We start from the raw sequence: 22,740 nt of genomic DNA on the forward strand, positions 1-22,740 counted from the left end.
TACAAGGTCCTCTTTGCCACTGAGGTCTCCATGGCAACACCCATCATTGTGACTCAGGTCTCCTACTGCACAGTTGTATCCTAGAGCCTAAAGTCCAACTCACAATGGTGCTCAGCCAATCACAGCCCAGTGTGGTTGCCTGGCAACCACAAGCTTGTGGATTTCTGTGAACTGTTTCAGCCCAACTCTGCAGCTTTCCACCTCATACAACCACAGCCATTCCAATCATGCAGTATTTGATTAGCCTCTCTATGTTGCCTCAGAATTTTTTATTACAGTTGTAGTGATCAAGAAAATTTGACATATTTTGAGAAGTGGAGGGAAGTAAATGGAAAACATTATTGGTATGTCTGAGGTCTATGAGTTCCAAACTTGACTACACCAATTTTTAAATTTTCAAACCTAGAATCCAACTCACAGTGATGTTCAGCCAATGTCAGCCCAGTGTGGTTGCCTGGCAACCACAAGCCTGTGGATTTCTCTGAACAGTTTCAGCCCAACTCTGCAGCTCTCCACCTCATACAACCACAGCCATTCCAATCATGCAGTATTTGATTCACCTCTCTAATTTGGCTCCGAATTTTCTTGGAAGTTGTGGTGATCAAGCAAATTTGACATATTTTGACAAGTGGAGGGAAGTAATTGGCTCTGTCTTTAGCTCTGTTTGTGGTATATGGGGTCCAAACTTGACTTCCCCAGAGTATTCAATTTTCAAACTTAGAAAGCCAAATGTTTCGGGGGAGGAAAGAAAATGCCACTATGATTTGGGTTCTGCCGAGTTTCTGGTGGCTTGGGAAGCAAACCTGCAAACCATACATGCAATCTCTGCTGGATTACTGCCACCATGGTAGTATTAGTTAGCACGAAAAGCCAGCAACCAGAAGATGAGTCCCAAAATGAAAGTGAATCCTTGCAGAGCATGAATATTGGGAGTGCCTGCTTCAACTATCCAGCTTCCTCGGTGTTCATATGTCTGCAACCGCTACTTCAAGGAGGTCTTCAACCATTCCAGTATAACCCTAAACACTAAACATGAGGTACTAGCTCAATAAGTAACCCAACATAATGCTAGATAGCTTATCACCAACAGGTTTTCCCAGAATTCAAATGTAACATGGTGAAAGGGAAACGCATCGAAACGGGATGCAAATGCTCTTTTCCTTAAAATCCCAGGTATTTTCTCATGGCATGAAATATTTAGACTCCACAACTCATGTAGGGAACCCAGGGACCTGGACCAAGTGTGTCTAGTTTTCTGTTGTCCTCTTTTTGGAAATGGCATATTATGTAGTTGTTGAAAGAGGCCTTGAGATAAATTCGTAGCCCAAGATGGACTGGAACTCCCACGGATGCATCCACCACAGCCCCCAGATTGCTGGATTTATAGGCATGAGCGACCATGCCAAGCATGTGCACAGAGATTCTTACATAATTTGTGAAATCCCACTACTTGTCTACAGGTAGCTTGTGTGCTTCAGGCTTTAGGAATATGCCTCTCTTTGTTTTTGCCCCCCTTGTTCAGGTGTCCATTTCTATTGTGATAAGCTCCAAAGCCCCAGGCAAGTGGGTGGCTGCCCTTCCTCTGGTGTGTCCTTGGATGATTACTTCCCAGGTGAACAGGGTTCAAATATATGGGATCCTGTGCATTTGAAAAGGATATGAGTAAAGATTCATGAGTTAATGTGGACATGCCAGGGAATTGAGGGGCCATGATAGAGACAAAACTTCAGGCCATGGGCTGAAGGCTGAGGCTTCTGTACCTCTAGCTTCTTGAATAGAGTTTACATCGGCCTGCTGAGCAATTGTGTGCTCTCAAATGTTATTTAATGGGTTTTGTTTTAATTTATTTTGTCTTTTCCTTTGGTTTTTTACATGGAAGGAACAGTACCATGGTTTGAAGAAGCTGGAGTGTCTTACCTCAGAGAAATTTGAAAAAAGGGACAATTCAGCAGCCAAGAATTTCTCAAATGACCTTGGTGTTTTAAAAAATGTGACATAAAATTGAGCGTGTCATGTCCTTGTCTCTTTACATAAGATTTTACCTCCTATTCCATAGGAATTACTGTTTCTTTGAAAGGTCAACCTGCACTGAAATAAAGATAATCCCTCCTTTCCTCATTCTGCTTGAAACCACATCCTTTGTTAGTTATATTTTCTTACGCAGAAACACTTGGAGATGACTACAGACAGAGTTTGCCATTGGTGGAATTTCCACGGAGACACATGAAGTAATACTGCATAACTTCAAGTGAAGTGCACTGTCCCTTGACAATGGCAAGTCTGCGCAAACCTCTAGTAACTGAAAATCTTAGAAAGTCTGAACGTGAGTGAATGAAAATGGGCCTCTCCACATTTGGACAGGGCCTCTCCTGAAGCACACATTTGTGGAAAAATTAATTATGAGAGACGAATGAACTCCCAAAACGGAATGGAAATTTTCTTGTTTAGGCCTGGAACGCTATGGCCTGGAGGCCTGTGGTTCTAACTGGATGAGCAAAGTGTGAGCAGAGATCAAAATAAAACACACACCATTTAGGGAACTCGATATTTAACCAGGTGTCCAGAGTAGTGGCAAACTGAACTTGTGTCAATTTGCTCAAATTCTGTCTTCACAAGAAAGTAAATTCCAGCATGACCAGTGACTAGAGGAGGACACATTTTAAAGGGCTTGTAAAAATTCCAACACTGAATTTAGCCCAACACTGAATTTAGATAAAAAGTAGCAGAGTCTGTTAGTCTTTCAAGTTTTAATAGGAGAAAATTATAACATGTAATAGTTGTTACATTCATACCTTCAGAGCTTTTGGAGAGTTCTAAATCACTATGAGTGAGGGCTTCCCTGACTCACAAAGTTAAAAATAGTAAAACAAACAATTTGAAAAACCAATCAACCAATAAAATACAAACACTAAGTCCAAAGGGTTTCACTGGATTTAAAACCACTTATGGAATGCACAACTATTGAAGAGGCTTACTCTACATTCTGCTTTACTCAGGCCCCGTACAAGAGCAACTGTGAAAGCAAAATTGAAAATGTAATGTGAACTGACCATTTCATTGGTGAAACCATGACCAAATAGACATTTTCTCTTTTGAAACTTAGTACATTATCCATATATGTTCTCAAAGGGAAGGAATACACAGGATTTAGGCTGATTTTTTTTTAGTATTTTGTGTTCCACCTGATTTATTTGAAGATCTCCTGTCCTGCATCCACTGCCCAATGCAGAAAGCCACACATATGACAACCAACATGAGAAATTCACTTCTACAGCGTGATTAAATCATCATGAGAATATAATTTTCCTTTCATCATCAAAGATTTTTACATCAGATTAATCAGCTCTCCTGGTTTCCCAGGTTTTTCCCTGGTTTTTGTACCTTAAAATGGGTGTGCACTCTTCTCAGTCTTGATCTCCATCTGCCGCCATATTTCCAAACATAGTCATCTGGGAAACATGAAAAGATGTTATTCAGGTCTTGTTTCATTGTTTTCAAGTATCTGCCCTTGAAATTCCTCTTCCACCTGTGTCTCTCATATTCAAAGCTGTATGCTTGCAGAGGATTTCTGCTGAGAAATTTTACAGAAAGCTCTTATACTGCAGGTGAATGATGCCAGCAAGTCTTGATTGAATAGCTTAGGGAACAGGACTCAGCCAAATGACTGACATGACAAGGGAAAACCGTATGCTCAAGGATAGGACAGGGCAGAGATCATCTGCCAGGCCCTGGAGTATTTCATATCCCATTGAAAGTACATCCATGTGTACATTGGCAAGCATTTCCATCCACAAATTCTGAGCAGTGAAGCCTTCAGAGAGAATATTGTGGCATACCAGCCCAAGAATATTCATCCTATTTAAATCTTGCCCTACAAGGTCCTCTGTGCCACTGAGGTTTCCATGGCAACACCCAGCATTGTGACTCAGGTCTCCTACTGCCCACTTGTATCCTAGAGCCTAAAGTCCAACTCACAATGGTGCTCAGCCAATCACAGCCCAGTGTGGTTGCCTGGCAACCACAAGCTTGTGGATTTCTGTGAACTGTTTCAGCCCAACTCTGCAGCTTTCCACCTCATACAACCACAGCCATTCCAATCATGCAGTATTTGATTAGCCTCTCTATGTTGCCTCAGAATTTTTTTTTACAGTTGTAGTGATCAAGAAAATTTGACATATTTTGAGAAGTGGAGGGAAGTAATTGCAAAACATTATTGGTATGTCTGAGGTCTATGGGTTCCAAACTTGACTACACCAGTCTTTTAAATTTTCAAACCTAGAATCCAACTCACAGTGATGTTCAGCCAATCTCAGCCCAGTGTGGTTGCCTGGCAACCACAAGCCTGTGGATTTCTCTGAACAGTTTCAGCCCAACTCTGCAGCTCTCCACCTCATACAACCACAGCCATTCCAATCATGCACTATTTGATTCACCTCTCTAATTTGGCTCCGAATTTTCTTGGAAGTTGTGGTGATCAAGCAAATTTGACATATTTTGACCAGTGGAGGGATGTAATTGGCTCTGTCTTTAGCTCTGTTTGTGGTATATGGGGTCCAAACTTGACTTCCCCAGAGTATTCAATTTTCAAACTTAGAAAGCCAAATGTTTCGGGGGAGGAAAGAAAATGCCACAATGATTTGGGCTCTGCCGAGTTTCTGGTGGCTTGGGAAGCAAACCTGCAAACCATACATGCAATCTCTGCTGGATTACTGCCACCATGGTAGTATTAGTTAGCAGGTAAAGCCAGCAACCAGAAGATGAGTCCCAAAACGAAAGTGAATCCTTGCAGTGCATGAATATTTGGAGTGCCTGCTTCAACTATCCAGCTTCCTCGGTGTTCACATGTCTGCAACCGCTACTTCAAGGAGGTCTTCAGCCACTCCAGTATAACCCTGAACACTAAACATGAGGTACTAGCTCAATACGTAAACAAACATAATCCTAGATAGCTTATCACCAGCAGGTTTTCCCAGAATTCAAATTTAACATGGTGAAAGGGAAACCCATAGAAACGGGATGCAAATGCCCCTTTCCCTAAAAATCCCAGGTATTTTCTCATGGCATGGAATATTTAGACTCCACAACTCATGTAGTGAACCCAGGGACCTGGACCAAGTGTGTCTAGTTTTCTGTTGTCCTCTTTATGGAAATGGCATACTATGTAGTTTTTGAAAGAGGCCTTGAGTTAAATTCATAGCCCAAGATGTACTGGAACTCCCAAGGATGCATCCATCTCAGCCCCCAGATTGCTGGGATTATAGGCATGAGCGACCATGCCAAGCATGTGCACAGAGATTCTTACATAATTTGTGAAATCCCACTACTTGTCTACAGGTACCTTTTGTGCTTCAGGCTTTAGGAATATGCCTCTCTTTGTTTTTGCCCCCCTTGTTCAGGTGTCCATTTCTATTGTGATAAGCTCCAAAGCCCCAGGCAAGGGGGTGGCTGCCCTTCCTCTGGTGTGTCCTTGGATGATTACTTCCCAGGTGAACAGGGTTCAAATATATGGGATCCTGTGCATTTGAAAAAGAAATGAGTAAAGATTCATGAGTTAATGTGGACATGCCAGGGAATTGAGGGGCCATGATAGAGACAAAACTTCAGGCCATGGGCTAAATGCTGAGGCTTCTGTACCTCTAGCTTCTTGAATAGAGTTTACATCGGCCTGCTGAGCAATTGTGTGCTCTCAAATGTTATTTAATGGGTTTTGTTTTAATTTATTTTGTCTTTTCCTTTGGTTTTTTACATGGAAGGAACAGTACCATCATATGAAGAAGCTGGAGTGTCTTACCTAAGAGAAATTTGAAAAAAGGGACAATTCAGCAGCCAAGAATTTCTCAAATGCCCTTGGTGTTTTAAAAAATGTGACATAAAATTGAGGGTGTCATGTCCTTGTCTCTTTACAAAAGATTTTACCTCCTATTCCATAGGAATTTCTGTTTCTTTGAAAGGTCAACCTGCAGTGAAATAAAGATAATCCCTCCTTTCCTCATTCTGCTTGAAACCACATCCTTTGTTAGTTATATTTTCTTATGCAGAAACACTTGGAGATGACAACAGCAAGAGTTTGCCATTGGTGGAATTTCCACGGAGACACATGAAGTAATACTGCACAAATTCAAGTGAAGTGCACTGTCCCTTGACAATGGCAAGTCTGGGCAAACCTCTAGTAACTGAAAATCTTAGAAAGTCTGAAAGTGAGTGAATGAAAATGGGCCTCTCCACATTTGGACAGGGCCTCTCCTGAAGCACACATTTGTGGAAAAATTAATTATGAGAGACGAATGAACTCCCAAAACGGAATGGAAATTTTCTTGTTTAGGCCTGGAACGCTATGGCCTGGAGCCCTGTGTTCTAACTGGATGAGCAAAGTGTGAGCAGAGATCAAAATAAAACACACACCATTTAGGGAACTCGATATTTAACCAGGTGTCCAGAGTAGTGGCAAACTGAACTTGTGTCAATTTGCTCAAATCCTGTCTTCACAAGAAAGCACATTCCAGCATGACCAGTGACTAGAGGAGGACACATTTTAAAGGGCTTGTAAAAATTCCAACACTGAATTTAGCCCAACACTGAATTTAGATAAAAAGTAGCAGAGTCTGTTAGTCTTTCAAGTTTTAATAGGAGAAACTTATAACATGTAATAGTTGTTACATTCATAACTTCAGAGCTTTTGGAGAGGTCTAAATCACTATGAGTGAGGGCTTCCCTGACTCACAAAGTTAAAAATAGTAAAACAAACAATTTGAAAAACCAATCAACCAATAAAATACAAACACTAAGTCCAAAGGGTTTCACTGGTTTTAAAACCACTTATGGAATTCACAAATATTGAAGAGGCTTACTCTGCATTCTGCTTTACTAAGGGCCCGTACATGAGCAACTGTGAAAGCAAAATTCAAAATGTTATGTGAACTGACCATTTCATTGGTGAAACCATGACCCAAGAGACATTTTCTATTTTGAAACTTCATACATTATCCATATATGTTCTCAAAGTGAAGGAATACACAGGATTTAGGCTGATGTTTTTAGTATTTTGTGTTGCACCTGAATTATTTGAAGATCTCCTGTCCTGCATCCACTGCCCAATCAGAAAGCCACACATATGACAACCAACATGAGAAATTCACTTCTACAGCCTGATTAAATCATCATGAGAATATAATTTTCCTTTCATCATCAAAGAATTTTACATCAGATTAGTCAGCTCTCCTGGTTTCCCAGGTTTTTCCCTGGTTTTTGTACCTTAAAATGGGTGTGCACTCTTCTCAGTCTTGATCTCCATTGTTATAACGTGGGCCCCGGTATAAAGTCCACGGAAACAAGAGTCCAAAACTTAAGTGGCAAAGGCTTTATTGAGCCAGTCCTGGCGGCACAGTCTCTCCTAGATCAAACCAAAGACTGCGCGCCCAAGACTGGGGAAAGGGGTTTTTAAAAGTAAGGGAAAGTGGGGAGGAAACCTGTAAGGCCATTAAACCTGTTGACCCGCATCTGGAAACTGTATTGCTGTCCACTTAGCTCTGACAGTCCCGGGAGTTCCTGGTGTTGCTCAAATTACTCCCATCCTGCAGACTGACATTATCTCAGAGTGGCACATCTGCAGCAATATTTGGGGAAGAAAGTGGAGAGTTAATTATCCTAGGACAGCTTGTCTTCGCCAGTGAGTGCGAAGGGGTCACGAGTTATGAGATGCTGGAACTTAAGTTTTACAAAGATCTGATATCTAACCCATTGGTACATACAGAACAAAAGGAAAGCACCGATCGGGGTTTGGGCCACAGTATTTCCCGGTAATTTCTTTGAAGCTAAACAGTTCTTAAAATTGGGGCAGGCTCATTTTATGACAGATCATCACCAGGTCGCGGAGAGGTCACCAGAAACCCAAATTCTTTATGGCCCAGATAGGTGGGTGGGGGGAGGCAATAAGGCGCGCTACAGAACAGGAAAACGGCGAGTATCTATCTTGTGGGAAGAGTAACTAAGGTTAGGTAAAAAGGTTAAACTCATGGGCAAATCTCCCTGCATATAAACACACTACTTCAAACAATGTGTAAATTAGTGGGCCTTCTTGTCTTCTTTAGTTCTTTAGCGAAGACTAGAGGCGCCTACCCGTGATTAACAGCCCTTGTTAGCTTGTTTTAGCACCACTCTTCTTGTTTGTAGAGGGCCGCTCCGTGATTAACATTTCAATTAAGTGAAATTCTTGCAATTCTTTACAGGGGAGAGTATTGCTCAACATATCAATTGGGTCACTTAACATATCAGTCAAGAAAAGAAAACATTTAGTAAGCCGCGGTACAGGTTTGCTATAATACACAAAATGATGAAGCTACTTTCTTAGAGTACAACATTCCCCTCTGATGTTGTGACTTCTGGGCCAAATCCTTGGCCGTACTTAAGGTCTGCTGGGGACAAGCTCATACGCTTGTTGCCTGACCATCATTAATTTTATACTTTGTACCTGACGCTTGACATATGCAGTCAGCCTATTTACTATGCAGGGGCCCAAAGTGGCTAGCACTAGAATCACAATGATAGGACCGGCTACGGTCGCTATTATGTTGGTTATCCACGGTGGGAAGGAGAACATTTGCTCCGCCCACCCTAGAGCTCCTTGTCTTAGTCTCTCTCTTTCTTGTATGCCTCTTTGGAGTTCCGCTAAGTTTTGTCTAACTACCCCAGACTTATTGGCGTACAAGCAGCATTGCTCTCCCAGGGCCAAGCACAGTCCTCCTTTTTCAGCAAGCAAGAGGTCTAGTCCTCTGCGATTTTGGAGAGCTACTTCAGCTAATGAGTCCATTGAACTCTCTAAGGCCTCAATAGCATTTTGGACTCTTTTTATTTCTTCATCTACCTGTTGAGATAGCATATTGTATTGGTGTATGCTAACTCCCATGGACGCAGCACTCATCCCGAGGGCTGAGAATACACTGATCCCAGCCATAATAGGGAGGGCTGGACTTCTCTTATTGATCTGGTGACTGGCTGAGATGAGAGCCCGGTTCCCTTCTTTCTCGGAGTGCCAGTAGATTCTAGGCAGAACCTGGGTTAGTACACACACCTCATCCTGGTCAACAACGAACTTTTTTGAAATCATACAAGGGAACCATCCTGAAGTACAAGCCCACCAATGGCTGGCCGGGGCTATTAGGGGAGTAGCGTCACCAGCTCCTGTGATGCGATAAGAGTGAGAAAGGTCGCAATACTCAGGGGCTGTGTGGCTAAAATGATATATGCAGGTACCAGTTATCCCCTCTAAACTGGTGCCTTTCCATAGCGATTGGGGAAGGAGCATTTTGCATCTAGAGGGATCGGAGGCTAGTTTATCAGTGACCGTGATGTAGCCCTCATAGAAGGGGGGCTCTGGGGACATGCACAGCCAGCATGGGATTTTTAAATCGCTATCAAGGGAACTGTTAAGTAGCTCAGCTGCTACTTCCAAAGGTTGGAATATTTCCGCTATCATTGAAGGTGGGGCGGAGGCTTTGGGCTCAGTCTGTGCCCGTCTAGACCTTCTCAAACCAGTTTTTGTAGCCCTCGTTGAAGGTTGCATCGAGGTTGGATCGAGGCTAGGCACTCTAATCTCTATCCAGTACGGGATGCCCCCTTCCCCCCTCCATTTACACAGCTTTATCTGGGGCTGGTCTGTGTGGTAAATGCTCCCATTGTATGTGGCCTCAGTCACTTTAGTCGTCGGAGTGTGCCTCCGGGGTCGACTGAGTGGGAAATTAATGGGTGCCTTCTGAGTGGGGGCTGTCACTGGGCGGCGTCCTCTCCTGTAAATGACTACAGGAGGCTTTCTAGGTGGCTTGTATAAGATATTGATACTAATTCCAGGATCATGTCCAGATTTATAAATTTTAACAGCGTAAGTAAGTCCCTGCCCCAGCCACCTAAAATCCGTTGGATTTAGAAAGGTCAGCTGGACTGGGTTACAAGTATAAACACCATAACAGTTTTTGTTTCCTATGTACTTGACAGCGAGATACTTTTCAGAGTTATAGTATCCATCTAGGCCTCCTGTGACACATGACCACGAATAACAATATTGATGTTTTGGATCGGAGGCACAGTACACATTATAATTGGGGTCAGGCTGGTTTTTAGGACATACATACAGGGATGCCTGCTTGAGTTGGAACATAACTTGCAGAGCTTTAGGCCCACGGCCCGAGCAGAGGTTACGGTGGACCGACCCACCTACCCTGCCAGTTGGGCTGTCATCATTAATTATTATCCCATTGAAAAGTATACATAGGTCAATGGTGACTTGATTTATCGTGCCTTTAGCTCTCCCTAGTTCCCTTTTAGTTTTCTCGTCTGAAACAATCCAGTCCCCATTCCCGGGGTTTACAATTATAATCGAGCACCAAGCCAAATACCATAGTACAGACATAATTTTATGGCTGAGAGTCTTTTACAAACTTTAACTTTAATGGGTTACCAGTCCGTTGTACTGTCCATCGGGGACCCTTTTCGTCGTCTGTAGCTTCCAGTGGTTTGACTTGTGTGTGGTGGATCCACGCAGTCTTTCCTGCTACCTTGACGGAGGTGGGAGTGCTGAGCACCACGGTGAACGGTCCCTCCCAGCGCGGCTCAAGCGAATCCCGGTGGTGTCGTCGCACCAGGACCGACGTTCCTGGCTCAATTGACGCTTGGGGCAGCGTTCCCAAGGGGGGGTTCGGATGTTTTTGTCTGAACAGCCGGTGAATTGAGGTCAGTACAGGCTGGAGACTCTGTAAGGACTTAATGAGATCTTGGTTAGTTACTTCGGCTAATTTGTCTTCTGACAACTTAGGAACTATAGGTGGGGGTCTCCCGAACATAGCCTCAAAGGGGGAGATCCCAGAAATATATGGGGTGCATCTGGCCCTCAGCAATGCAAAGGGAAGAAGGCTCACCCAATTGTCACCAGTTTCTAAAGACAGCTTAGTCAAAGCGTCCTTAATGGTCCGGTTCATGCGCTCTACTTGTCCCGAGCTTTGTGGCCGATAGGCACAATGGAGTTTCCAACTGATTTTCAATACTTGGGCTAACTTTTGAGTAACTTGGGCTATAAAAGCCGGGCCATTGTCGGACCCCATTGATAATGGGAGGCCAAATCGGGGTATAATCTCATGTAGTAGCTTTTTAACTATAACCAGGGCTGACTCAGACTTAGTGGGGAAGGCCTCTACCCAGCCAGTGAATGTGTCTACCATCACCAGGAGATAGCGGTGTCCCTGCAAGCCAGGTTTTACCATATCCGTGAAGTCCACTTCCCAGTGTTCTCCTGGGGAGGTTCCTCGATACCGGGTGGTTTCCAGTGGAGGTTTCCTGGTTGGGTTGACCAACAAACACTGTGGACATCTAGAGCTCAGAGAGGCAGTTAGTTTGGAGAGCTTTGGAATGAAAAATCGATCTCTGAACAATTCTGCTAGTTTAGTTCCTCCTAAATGAGTAGCCTGATGAGCTTGCTGCAAAAGCTCTCGTCCTAGTGCTTCGGGTAACAGCACTCGCTTGTCGGGCAGCTGATACCAGCCCCCTGGAGTGCGGGGTTTGGCTCCAAGTTGAGATGCTAGCTGTAAATCTGTCTTCGAATAAACAGGCTCTGACAAGGCTTGAGGGACTAGCATCAGGGCAGTCATTTCCTCTGCAGGCCCCTCTGATGTGGTTGCTATTTTTCGGGCAGCCTGATCGGCCAAATTGTTTCCTATGATGATGGGGTCATCTCCCACTTGGTGTGCCTTGCAATGAATAATAGCGACTTGCTGAGGTAGCCAGACAGCTGCTAGCAAGTCTAGGATCTGTGGGGCATTTTTAATCTTAGTCCCGGCCGAGGTCAAGAGACCGCGTTCATGGTAAATAGCTCCATGTACATGTACAGTAGCAAAAGCATATCTGCTGTCTGTGTAGATGTTTACCCTCTTTCCTGAGGCTAGCTTTAATGCCTCTGTCAGAGCAATGAGCTCTGCCTTTTGGGCAGAAGTGCCAGGCTCTAACTGCTTAGCCCAGAGTACCTCTTTCTCGGTGGTCACTGCTGCGCCGGCCACTCGCCTCCCGTCCTGAATGAAACTGCTTCCGTCGGTGAAATAATTGTAAGCGTCCTTAAAAGGCTGGTCGGTTAGATCAGCTCGCAAGTTCTGCTGTAACTCGAGAATGTCAGCACACTCATGGAGAGGCATCTGTTGGTTTTCTGGGTTATCGTCGGGCATGAGAGTGGCTGGGTTTAGAGCTGAGGAGGTCTTGAAAACTACTGATTCTGGGTCTAGAAGCAAGGCCTGATAGTGTAGAATTCTGGCATTTGAAAGCCATTTTTCTGGGGGGGTTTTAATAAGAGTCTCTAGGCTGTGGGAGGTTACCACAGAAATCTTTTGTCCAAAAGTGAGCTTCTTAGCCTCTTTGAGTAGCATTGCCACAGCGGCCAAAATTCTCAGGCACGGAGGCCACCCTCCTGCCACTGGGTCGAGTCTTTTAGAAAGATAGGCTATAGGTCTCTTCCAAGGGCCAATATCTTGAGTCAGAACCCCTTTTGCTATGCCTCTGAGTTCATCTACGAACAAGGTGAAGGGTTTAGTAACATCAGGGAGCCCCAGGGCTGGAGCCTCAGTCAGAGCTCGCTTGAGCTGTTGGAAAGCCTGCTCGCACTCATCTGTCCAGTCGAGCGACTTTTGAGTCTCTCCCTTTAAAGAGTCATACAATGGGCGAGCGATTTCAGTAAAGTTTAGAATCCATAGTCTGCAGTATCCGACAGCTCCCAGAAACTCCCGCACCTGTTTCTTAGTTTCTGGGGATGGGATTTGTAATATGGCCTGGATTCTTTCTTTTGATAAAGTCCTCTTTCCTTCTTGTAATTTATAGCCCAGGTAAGTCACGGCCTGGCGACACAGTTGAGCCTTTTTAGCCGAGACTTTATAGCCTAATCGTCCCAAAGTCTTTAACAACTCCTCAGTTGCCTCTTGACATGTTTCTAGGGACGTTGAGGCTATCAACAAATCATCTACATATTGAAGGAGCACTATCTCGGGGTGTTCCTCTCTAAATCCTAAGAGATCTCTTGCTAACGCCTCGTCAAAAAGGGTGGGAGAGTTCTTGTAGCCCTGAGGTAAACGTGTCCAGGTCAGCTGTTCCTTTACCCCTGTATCTGGGTCAGTCCACTCGAAGGCAAATAGGGGTTGACTCACCGGAGCAAGAGGCAGGGTGAAGAAGGCATCCTTCAAGTCCAGGACAGAGTACCAGGTGTTCTCCGGATTAAGGAGGCTGAGCAGGGTGTAAGGATTTGGCACTGTTGGGTGTAGAGTCAGCACTCGTCTATTAACCTCTCGGAGATCCTGTACAGGGCGATAGTCATTCGTCCCCGGTTTCTGAACTGGGAGCAAGGGCGAGTTCCAGGGAGAGACACAAGGAATGAGAATATTATTGTCTCTTAGTCTCTGTATGTGGACTTTAATTCCTTTCCGGGCTTGCAGGCTTATTGGGTATTGCCTTAAGCAGATGGGGCGTGCCTGAGGCAAGAGTTCTACCACATGGGGGACTTGGTTGACTGCTAGCCCTGGAGGGTTGTTTTCTGCCCAGACTTCTGGAATCTCCTGTTTCCATTTGTTCAGCAGTTCTAATTCTAAGTCAGTCCGTGACAACTCGGGTGCACCAGACAAACTTCCCAGCAGGCGGTAACTTTCTCCTTCTGGGACAAGAGCCAACACTCTAATACCCTCTGATTTTGAGGGGGTATCAGTCCCTAGCTTCAGTCTAGGTTCATTCGTAACAAAGTCAATTTGCACCTGTAATTTATGTAGAAGGTCCCGCCCTAAAAGGGGATCCGGGCACTCAGGGACCCAGAGAAAATCATGTTGGACCAGTCTATGTCCAGGTCGAGCCAGACTAGCTGTCACCTTTGGGTACGATTTTCGGCCCCCTGTAGCTCCTATCACATTGACAGATTGCTTGGTCAGTTTTCCTAATGGTTGAGTCAGCACAGAATAGGTAGCTCCTGTATCGACTAGGAAGTCCACCGGTTGCCCCCCCACTTGGAGAGTTATCCGGGGCTCGGGGGGTGGCGGCGAGCCCTGACCTCCTCATTTCTGAGACAACAGGGCCTTAGTCTCTCGTTCTGTCTTAGGCTTTAACTTTGGACAATCCTTACGCCAATGTCCCATCTCCTTACAGTACGCACATTGCTCTTTGTCTAGAGGAGGTCGCTTACCTCGAGCTTCCTTTTTCCTAGGGTTAGCTGACCTCTTGGCTTCTTTTTCGCAAAGTAATTCCAGTACTTTAGTCATCCTTTTGGTTGTTGTTTCTTGCAAGGTTTCCCTATTGTTGAAAACCTTTTGTGCGACCTCGACCAACTGGCTGAGAGGCATTCCCTCGAATCCCTCAAGCTTTTGTAACTTTCTCCTAATATCAGGGGCCGACTGGGACACGAAAGCAATATTAATTGCTCGTGCGTTCTCGGGTGCCATCGGATTGATTGGAGTATATAATCTATAGGTCTCTAAAAGGCGCTCTAAGAACACCGCTGGAGACTCATCGGCTAACTGCTGCACTGCACTCACTCGGGAAAGGTTGGTGGGCTTCTTAGCAGCCGCACGAAGTGCATCTAAGAGCCTCAGGCGATACTCATCGAGAGCCTTCTTACCTGCATCCGTGTTAGGGTCCCACTCGGGTCGGGAGGAGGGGAACAAGTGCTCAATTCGTTGCCGATCAGTGGATGGAGATCCATCCGGTTCTCGGACTCCCTTTTGCCCCAAAGCGCAGATTCGCATCCTTTCCTCAGCCGTGAAAAGGATGCGTAAGATCTGCTGGCAGTCATCCCAAGTGGGAAGGTGGGTGGAGAAAACAGACTCTATAAGGCTAATCAGAGATTCTGGGTCCTTCGAGAAAGGGGGGTTCTGACTTTTCCAGTTATAGAGGTCAGAGAAAGAAAAGGGGGTGTACACAAACATGGAGCCCCCACTCGGGGCTGGGACCTCCCGCAGAGGACACAGTGGCGCTGCCTCGTGGCCCTGTTCCAGAGGTCCCTCTGGTCGAGCGTGGCGGCGGGTTCGAATGGGCCGAGGCGGGGAGGGCGAGGTGGAGTCAGGTTGTGGCTCAGGGGCAGGATACGGGGGAGGGGGTAAGGGAAGGATGTCTAGCGGGTCGGAGAAGTCTTCGCTCGGAGGTAAGACTGGAGGTGCGTTGGGCTTGGAGGTCTCCTCTTCAGCCTTGGATTTCGGTTTGAGGGCTGCTAGGACTCCATTCGGAAGTGGCTCAATCCAAGGGGGAGCATCATAGATTGTATCTATCCAAGCCTGGATATAGACAATCTGATCGGGGTGAGCGGGGGGCCCAAATACATACTGGCGGACCGCTCGAGCTGTCTCCATATCAAAGGACCCAAAAGGGGGCCAGACTCCTTGGGTCCCCAGGGGCCACTCCTGTGTGACAAAGGTTGTTAGTCTGGCTTTGCGAACCCTTTCCCCATATCTCCCACCTCGCCTCTGGAATTCTTTAAAGTGGTCAATGACAAGGCTAAGGGGAGTGCTGGGAACAGATTCGTTCCGACCCATAATGGACTCGTTCTGACCCATAGCTGGTGGTGTCGCTGGTTTTGCTGGAAAAAAAACTTAAAAGGCAAAGTTAGGGTTAAACAGAAAAACTACAGAGACTAGGCAAACGGTCGGAATCACCTTTGCCCACTCCGAATTCCAGGAAGGAGCTCCTAAGAAAGAAGGCTCTGTTAGAGTTAGGTGACCAAAAAGGGGAACAATTAGAACAAATGAACACACAGACCGACACACAAGACGAGACAGGACAAGACAAGCTGCAGCAGAATGGCCTTTGCTCAAAAATTAGTCAAATTTTGGGATCTGGAGGAATTAACAAATTTAACTAATGAAGTGGTTCCCCACCCAGGCGGAGTCACAAATGGCAAAAACCAATTGACTTCATCCTCGGGGGCTTCACTTCCCAAATTAAGGGCGTCCCCTTCCGAACGGAGTGGTTCCTCACCCGGGGCAGATTCACAGATGGACAGAATTTGTCCGACAAACCAACTGACTCTGTCCTCGGGTGGTTCCCACTCCCAAATTGAGGGCGTCCCCTCAAAATTACAAATTGACCGCGGCCCAAACAAAACCTCCAGAGCACTTACTTTCAGATGTTCGGAAATGAGTCTGGAGTCTTGCTTCCATCCAGGGCGAGCCCCCAAATGTTATAACGTGGGCCCCGGTATAAAGTCCACGGAAACAAGAGTCCAAAACTTAAGTGGCAAAGGCTTTATTGAGCCAGTCCTGGCGGCACAGTCTCTCCTAGATCAAACCAAAGACTGCGCGCCCAAGACTGGGGAAAGGGGTTTTTAAAAGTAAGGGAAAGTGGGGAGGAAACCTGTAAGGCCATTAAACCTGTTGACCCGCATCTGGAAACTGTATTGCTGTCCACTTAGCTCTGACAGTCCCGGGAGTTCCTGGTGTTGCTCAAATTACTCCCATCCTGCAGACTGACATTATCTCAGAGTGGCACATCTGCAGCAATATTTGGGGAAGAAAGTGGAGAGTTAATTATCCTAGGACAGCTTGTCTTCGCCAGTGAGTGCGAAGGGGTCACGAGTTATGAGATGCTGGAACTTAAGTTTTACAAAGATCTGATATCTAACCCATTGGTACATACAGAACAAAAGGAAAGCACCGATCGGGGTTTGGGCCACAGTATTTCCCGGTAATTTCTTTGAAGCTAAACAGTTCTTAAAATTGGGGCAGGCTCATTTTATGACAGATCATCACCAGGTCGGGGAGAGGTCACCAGAAACCCAAATTCTTTATGGCCCAGATAGGTGGGTGGGGGGAGGCAATAAGGCGCGCTACAGAACAGGAAAACGGCGAGTATCTATCTTGTGGGAAGAGTAACTAAGGTTAGGTAAAAAGGTTAAACTCATGGGCAAATCTCCCTGCATATAAACACACTACTTCAAACAATGTGTAAATTAGTGGGCCTTCTTGTCTTCTTTAGTTCTTTAGCGAAGACTAGAGGCGCCTACCCGTGATTAACAGCCCTTGTTAGCTTGTTTTAGCACCACTCTTCTTGTTTGTAGAGGGCCGCTCCGTGATTAACATTTCAATTAAGTGAAATTCTTGCAATTCTTTACAGGGGAGAGTATTGCTCAACATATCAATTGGGTCACTTAACATATCAGTCAAGAAAAGAAAACATTTAGTAAGCCGCGGTACAGGTTTGCTATAATACACAAAATGATGAAGCTACTTTCTTAGAGTACAACACCATCTGCCCCCATATTTCCAAACATAGTCATCTGGGAAACATGTAAAGATGTTATTCAGGTCGTGTTTCATTGTTTTCAAATATCTGCCCTTGAAATTCCTCTTCCACCTCTGTCTCTCATATTCAAAGCTATATGCTCGCAGAGGATTTCTGCTGAGAAATTTTACAGAAAGCTGTTATACTGCAGATGAATGATGCCAGCAAGTCTTGACTGAATAGCTTAGTGAACAGGACTCAGCCAAATGACTGACATGACAAGGGAAAGCCGTATGCTCAAGGATAGGACATGGCAGAGATCATCTGCCAGGCCCTGGAATATTTCACATCCCATTGAAAGTACATCCATGTGTACATTGGCAAGCATTTCCATCCACAAATTCTGAGCAGTAAAGCCTTCAGAGAGAATATTGTGGCATACCAGCCCAAGAATATTCATCCTATTTAAATCTTGCCCTACAAGGTCCTCTTTGCCACTGAGGTCTCCATGGCAACACCCATCATTGTGACTCAGGTCTCCTACTGCACAGTTGTATCCTAGAGCCTAAAGTCCAACTCACAATGGTGCTCAGCCAATCACAGCCCAGTGTGGTTGCCTGGCAACCACAAGCTTGTGGATTTCTGTGAACTGTTTCAGCCCAACTCTGCAGCTTTCCACCTCATACAACCACAGCCATTCCAATCATGCAGTATTTGATTAGCCTCTCTATGTTGCCTCAGAATTTTTTATTACAGTTGTAGTGATCAAGAAAATTTGACATATTTTGAGAAGTGGAGGGAAGTAAATGGAAAACATTATTGGTATGTCTGAGGTCTATGAGTTCCAAACTTGACTACACCAATTTTTAAATTTTCAAACCTAGAATCCAACTCACAGTGATGTTCAGCCAATGTCAGCCCAGTGTGGTTGCCTGGCAACCACAAGCCTGTGGATTTCTCTGAACAGTTTCAGCCCAACTCTGCAGCTCTCCACCTCATACAACCACAGCCATTCCAATCATGCAGTATTTGATTCACCTCTCTAATTTGGCTCCGAATTTTCTTGGAAGTTGTGGTGATCAAGCAAATTTGACATATTTTGACAAGTGGAGGGAAGTAATTGGCTCTGTCTTTAGCTCTGTTTGTGGTATATGGGGTCCAAACTTGACTTCCCCAGAGTATTCAATTTTCAAACTTAGAAAGCCAAATGTTTCGGGGGAGGAAAGAAAATGCCACTATGATTTGGGTTCTGCCGAGTTTCTGGTGGCTTGGGAAGCAAACCTGCAAACCATACATGCAATCTCTGCTGGATTACTGCCACCATGGTAGTATTAGTTAGCACGAAAAGCCAGCAACCAGAAGATGAGTCCCAAAATGAAAGTGAATCCTTGCAGAGCATGAATATTGGGAGTGCCTGCTTCAACTATCCAGCTTCCTCGGTGTTCATATGTCTGCAACCGCTACTTCAAGGAGGTCTTCAACCATTCCAGTATAACCCTAAACACTAAACATGAGGTACTAGCTCAATAAGTAACCCAACATAATGCTAGATAGCTTATCACCAACAGGTTTTCCAAGAATTCAAATGTAACATGGTGAAAGGGAAACGCATCGAAACGGGATGCAAATGCTCTTTTCCTTAAAATCCCAGGTATTTTCTCATGGCATGAAATATTTAGACTCCACAACTCATGTAGGGAACCCAGGGACCTGGACCAAGTGTGTCTAGTTTTCTGTTGTCCTCTTTTTGGAAATGGCATATTATGTAGTTGTTGAAAGAGGCCTTGAGATAAATTCGTAGCCCAAGATGGACTGGAACTCCCACGGATGCATCCACCACAGCCCCCAGATTGCTGGATTTATAGGCATGAGCGACCATGCCAAGCATGTGCACAGAGATTCTTACATAATTTGTGAAATCCCACTACTTGTCTACAGGTAGCTTGTGTGCTTCAGGCTTTAGGAATATGCCTCTCTTTGTTTTTGCCCCCCTTGTTCAGGTGTCCATTTCTATTGTGATAAGCTCCAAAGCCCCAGGCAAGTGGGTGGCTGCCCTTCCTCTGGTGTGTCCTTGGATGATTACTTCCCAGGTGAACAGGGTTCAAATATATGGGATCCTGTGCATTTGAAAAGGATATGAGTAAAGATTCATGAGTTAATGTGGACATGCCAGGGAATTGAGGGGCCATGATAGAGACAAAACTTCAGGCCATGGGCTGAAGGCTGAGGCTTCTGTACCTCTAGCTTCTTGAATAGAGTTTACATCGGCCTGCTGAGCAATTGTGTGCTCTCAAATGTTATTTAATGGGTTTTGTTTTAATTTATTTTGTCTTTTCCTTTGGTTTTTTACATGGAAGGAACAGTACCATGGTTTGAAGAAGCTGGAGTGTCTTACCTCAGAGAAATTTGAAAAAAGGGACAATTCAGCAGCCAAGAATTTCTCAAATGACCTTGGTGTTTTAAAAAATGTGACATAAAATTGAGCGTGTCATGTCCTTGTCTGTTTACATAAGATTTTACCTCCTATTCCATAGGAATTACTGTTTCTTTGAAAGGTCAACCTGCACTGAAATAAAGATAATCCCTCCTTTCCTCATTCTGCTTGAAACCACATCCTTTGTTAGTTATATTTTCTTACGCAGAAACACTTGGAGATGACTACAGACAGAGTTTGCCATTGGTGGAATTTCCACGGAGACACATGAAGTAATACTGCATAACTTCAAGTGAAGTGCACTGTCCCTTGACAATGGCAAGTCTGCGCAAACCTCTAGTAACTGAAAATCTTAGAAAGTCTGAACGTGAGTGAATGAAAATGGGCCTCTCCACATTTGGACAGGGCCTCTCCTGAAGCACACATTTGTGGAAAAATTAATTATGAGAGACGAATGAACTCCCAAAACGGAATGGAAATTTTCTTGTTTAGGCCTGGAACGCTATGGCCTGGAGGCCTGTGGTTCTAACTGGATGAGCAAAGTGTGAGCAGAGATCAAAATAAAACACACACCATTTAGGGAACTCGATATTTAACCAGGTGTCCAGAGTAGTGGCAAACTGAACTTGTGTCAATTTGCTCAAATCCTGTCTTCACAAGAAAGTAAATTCCAGCATGACCAGTGACTAGAGGAGGACACATTTTAAAGGGCTTGTAAAAATTCCAACACTGAATTTAGCCCAACACTGAATTTAGATAAAAAGTAGCAGAGTCTGTTAGTCTTTCAAGTTTTAATAGGAGAAAATTATAACATGTAATAGTTGTTACATTCATACCTTCAGAGCTTTTGGAGAGTTCTAAATCACTATGAGTGAGGGCTTCCCTGACTCACAAAGTTAAAAATAGTAAAACAAACAATTTGAAAAACCAATCAACCAATAAAATACAAACACTAAGTCCAAAGGGTTTCACTGGATTTAAAACCACTTATGGAATGCACAACTATTGAAGAGGCTTACTCTACATTCTGCTTTACTCAGGCCCCGTACAAGAGCAACTGTGAAAGCAAAATTGAAAATGTAATGTGAACTGACCATTTCATTGGTGAAACCATGACCAAATAGACATTTTCTCTTTTGAAACTTAGTACATTATCCATATATGTTCTCAAAGGGAAGGAATACACAGGATTTAGGCTGATTTTTTTTTAGTATTTTGTGTTCCACCTGATTTATTTGAAGATCTCCTGTCCTGCATCCACTGCCCAATGCAGAAAGCCACACATATGACAACCAACATGAGAAATTCACTTCTACAGCGTGATTAAATCATCATGAGAATATAATTTTCCTTTCATCATCAAAGATTTTTACATCAGATTAATCAGCTCTCCTGGTTTCCCAGGTTTTTCCCTGGTTTTTGTACCTTAAAATGGGTGTGCACTCTTCTCAGTCTTGATCTCCATCTGCCGCCATATTTCCAAACATAGTCATCTGGGAAACATGAAAAGATGTTATTCAGGTCTTGTTTCATTGTTTTCAAGTATCTGCCCTTGAAATTCCTCTTCCACCTGTGTCTCTCATATTCAAAGCTGTATGCTTGCAGAGGATTTCTGCTGAGAAATTTTACAGAAAGCTCTTATACTGCAGGTGAATGATGCCAGCAAGTCTTGATTGAATAGCTTAGGGAACAGGACTCAGCCAAATGACTGACATGACAAGGGAAAACCGTATGCTCAAGGATAGGACAGGGCAGAGATCATCTGCCAGGCCCTGGAGTATTTCATATCCCATTGAAAGTACATCCATGTGTACATTGGCAAGCATTTCCATCCACAAATTCTGAGCAGTGAAGCCTTCAGAGAGAATATTGTGGCATACCAGCCCAAGAATATTCATCCTATTTAAATCTTGCCCTACAAGGTCCTCTGTGCCACTGAGGTTTCCATGGCAACACCCAGCATTGTGACTCAGGTCTCCTACTGCCCACTTGTATCCTAGAGCCTAAAGTCCAACTCACAATGGTGCTCAGCCAATCACAGCCCAGTGTGGTTGCCTGGCAACCACAAGCTTGTGGATTTCTGTGAACTGTTTCAGCCCAACTCTGCAGCTTTCCACCTCATACAACCACAGCCATTCCAATCATGCAGTATTTGATTAGCCTCTCTATGTTGCCTCAGAATTTTTTTTACAGTTGTAGTGATCAAGAAAATTTGACATATTTTGAGAAGTGGAGGGAAGTAATTGCAAAACATTATTGGTATGTCTGAGGTCTATGGGTTCCAAACTTGACTACACCAGTCTTTTAAATTTTCAAACCTAGAATCCAACTCACAGTGATGTTCAGCCAATCTCAGCCCAGTGTGGTTGCCTGGCAACCACAAGCCTGTGGATTTCTCTGAACAGTTTCAGCCCAACTCTGCAGCTCTCCACCTCATACAACCACAGCCATTCCAATCATGCACTATTTGATTCACCTCTCTAATTTGGCTCCGAATTTTCTTGGAAGTTGTGGTGATCAAGCAAATTTGACATATTTTGACCAGTGGAGGGATGTAATTGGCTCTGTCTTTAGCTCTGTTTGTGGTATATGGGGTCCAAACTTGACTTCCCCAGAGTATTCAATTTTCAAACTTAGAAAGCCAAATGTTTCGGGGGAGGAAAGAAAATGCCACAATGATTTGGGCTCTGCCGAGTTTCTGGTGGCTTGGGAAGCAAACCTGCAAACCATACATGCAATCTCTGCTGGATTACTGCCACCATGGTAGTATTAGTTAGCAGGTAAAGCCAGCAACCAGAAGATGAGTCCCAAAACGAAAGTGAATCCTTGCAGTGCATGAATATTTGGAGTGCCTGCTTCAACTATCCAGCTTCCTCGGTGTTCACATGTCTGCAACCGCTACTTCAAGGAGGTCTTCAGCCACTCCAGTATAACCCTGAACACTAAACATGAGGTACTAGCTCAATACGTAAACAAACATAATCCTAGATAGCTTATCACCAGCAGGTTTTCCCAGAATTCAAATTTAACATGGTGAAAGGGAAACCCATAGAAACGGGATGCAAATGCCCCTTTCCCTAAAAATCCCAGGT

The sequence above is a fragment of the Cavia porcellus genome, unplaced genomic scaffold (genome assembly GCF_034190915.1).
Source record: "Cavia porcellus strain 051 isolate PalLab524CR breed Dunkin Hartley unplaced genomic scaffold, mCavPor4.1 scaffold_36, whole genome shotgun sequence".
NCBI lineage: Eukaryota > Metazoa > Chordata > Mammalia > Rodentia > Caviidae > Cavia > Cavia porcellus.